We start from the raw sequence: 2832 nt of genomic DNA on the forward strand, positions 1-2832 counted from the left end.
GCTGACTGCTATTCAAGTCCTAGACCTGGAAGCTTGAAAATCACACTGAGTTGGGCCAGCAGATGGCATGGTGTTTAAGGTATTGAACTCCCACATGGCTGCCCATGGTTTGAGCATCAGAAACAGCAGCTTGAGGATCATGCCAGGTGTGAATGTGCGTGTGTGCCCCCGAGAGGAGAACGGAGGAGAATAGACTGCAGTGTGGCTGTCCCTCTGGGTCACAATTTCTCACTTTCCTTCTTTCTCTCTTTCTTTCTCTAGTGAACACATATACCTTATGGAAAACACCAAAAATAAGTAAATACATACATACATACATCATGCTGAATGCATGTGCATGTGTGTCCAAAATAGAGGAGACTGAAGAAAGGATTGTGGTGTGGCCATTCCCTCTAAAGGGTAATTTCTCAGTTTTAATCTTTCTGGTAAGGGCATGTGCACTAGAACAAAACTGAAATTATTATAAAACTATAAAACTAAACACAAAAACAAAACAAAATCCCAACAACACACACTGTTGTGTCTGCATACATGCCCAGAGTTCTGAAAGGAGAAAGAGATGGAGGAAAAGGGATTGTGGCATTGCCATGCCTCATTCTGGAATACTTTCTTCCCCTTGCCCTCTCTCCTGCTCTCTGTGGTGAGTACACAATGCCTTCCGACAATTAAAAAAAAAGTAATATACAATTGTTTATTGATTGAAAAAGACTGACTTTTTTGTTTTTACGCTTTACATGATTTAAACCACGAGGTAAGAAACGATGTTAGACTTCACAAAATTGGAAAATAAAATAAAAGACGGGTAGCACATGCCTCTAACACAGAAAGGAGTAAAGGAGTTCACATGTTATCAATACCTTTGTTTTCAATCAGGAACATAACCTGACACTTTATCCTTTGTCTACAAACCATGTAGGAAGTAAACAACCATTTTCACAAAAAAGAATTCTAGGTTGATAATATTCACTGCTTCTAGTCCAGACAATATAATAGTATCTGTGGACATTAGCCCCTACATAGACATGTTGTAGGAGTAGTCTCAAATTCCCCAGCCCCAATTTTCTCCCACATTTTACCATAACTTCCTGCATGCTCATACTCACAAATTCCCAGAGATTTTTCTCTGAAAAATCATTGTGAGGTCATATCAATTAGATATAACATTGAGGTCAACTTTAGAGATATAACAAAAACACAAAAGTAGCTACCTCAGAACATAAATGTTGGGAAAACTACCTGTGAAGACACAAGATAATTGGATCCATTTTGCGGGATGAGAGCAGTCTGAGAGGAAAGGGTTGGGTTCATGGACAGATGGTAATGTAAGCTCAACCTTTGTTCACATTCCCTGGACTCCTCACTGTAGTGCCCGAGATGGACCATTGCTCACTCTACCAAATGTGGGGAAGAAAAACAGCCCTGCCCCTTGCTGACTGCTAGCTATGAGGTGGCATCAGGACAGTACCGGAGCTCTGGACTGTTGGGGAAGAAATAATGAACCAGAACACCATTGACTGGTGGACATACCCCCTTCCACTCCTCCACTCCTCACATTCCATTTTCCTATTACCATGGTTTAGATTATTCCAACAGTGGAGAATAGCTTTTAGTAAAAGTACAATTCTTGCAAATGGAGGCAGAGAGAAAGTCTCTGAGGATCAAGAGGAATAAAGTCTAACTCACTACCCACAGGAAGTTTCTCTTCCTCTCCATCCCAGATCCCCATTCATAGTTAGCAGAATACTCACAAAGCTAGACCCTGGGGCTTCATCCCTCTTGAAAATTCACAGGGTCTCATGAGAAAATTTAAAAAGTTACCGACTTTAAATAGTTGTGAGTTCTCATGAATAGACAACTAACTGCCAGAGCACCTTAATGTTCCCTTCAGCTTGACTGAATTTTAGAAAGATTGTTTCCTGACTCTAGGCCCCTGATCCATTTAGTATTTAGTCTAGAAAACTCTATGTTGTACATTATTTAGTCTAGCAAACTATTTCTTATGCATTATTTCTCTGCTTTGAGGTATGAATATTTTCAAAACCTCTTGCCAGTTTTGCAATCCAAGAATACCTTTTCTAAAGATCTGGGAGCTGTACGTTTACTGTATAATCAGCAAGGAAGAAAGTTCACCTACTTCACATTTTCTGTGGGAGAACAGGAACGTATATTCAGAAGATTTCTTGTTCCAATTTCTAAAATCCTCCTGTCATAAACACAAAAGAAAGTACATTTTTTTCTTTATGTAAAGGCAACTAATAAACACAAGTGGCTTCAAATCTCCTTTCATCTTTGTTCTTTATTAAAAACTTTTTAACTAAGTGTGTATATGTATGTATGTATGTACTTTTAGGCTTTTGTCAGAGAGAGAGAGAGACAGAGAAAGAGAGAGATACAGAAGGAGGCAAAGTGAGAAATCACACACTCCCCCAGCAGGATAGCCGCACTGAAATCCCTTCTCCTCCATTCTCCTCTTTGGATTTGGAGCACACATACCCGGCATGATTCACAATCTGCCAGGTCTAGGACTCAAACCATGGTTAACCATGTGGGAAGTTAGCACCTTAATCATCATGCCACCTGTTGACTCCCTTCATTTTTTAATAAACCCTACTACTTCACTTTTTGTCCCCGTAGAGTTAAGTTCAGGCTAATATTCTGGTCTCTTTAATTTAATAGCCTTTCTAGAGTTTTCCTTGCCTGCTTAACATTGTGTGGGAAGATTTTTGCTTGGACAAAACAAATGGAAAAGTAAGTACGATCTGATGGACTAGACGGAATTGTAATTTAAATAAATGTAGCAGTAAATGTAGGGGTCACACAGTACTATAGAAA

This window comes from Tupaia chinensis, unplaced genomic scaffold, assembly GCF_000334495.1.
Source record: "Tupaia chinensis unplaced genomic scaffold, TupChi_1.0 Scaffold142898_1, whole genome shotgun sequence".
Lineage (NCBI taxonomy): Eukaryota > Metazoa > Chordata > Mammalia > Scandentia > Tupaiidae > Tupaia > Tupaia belangeri.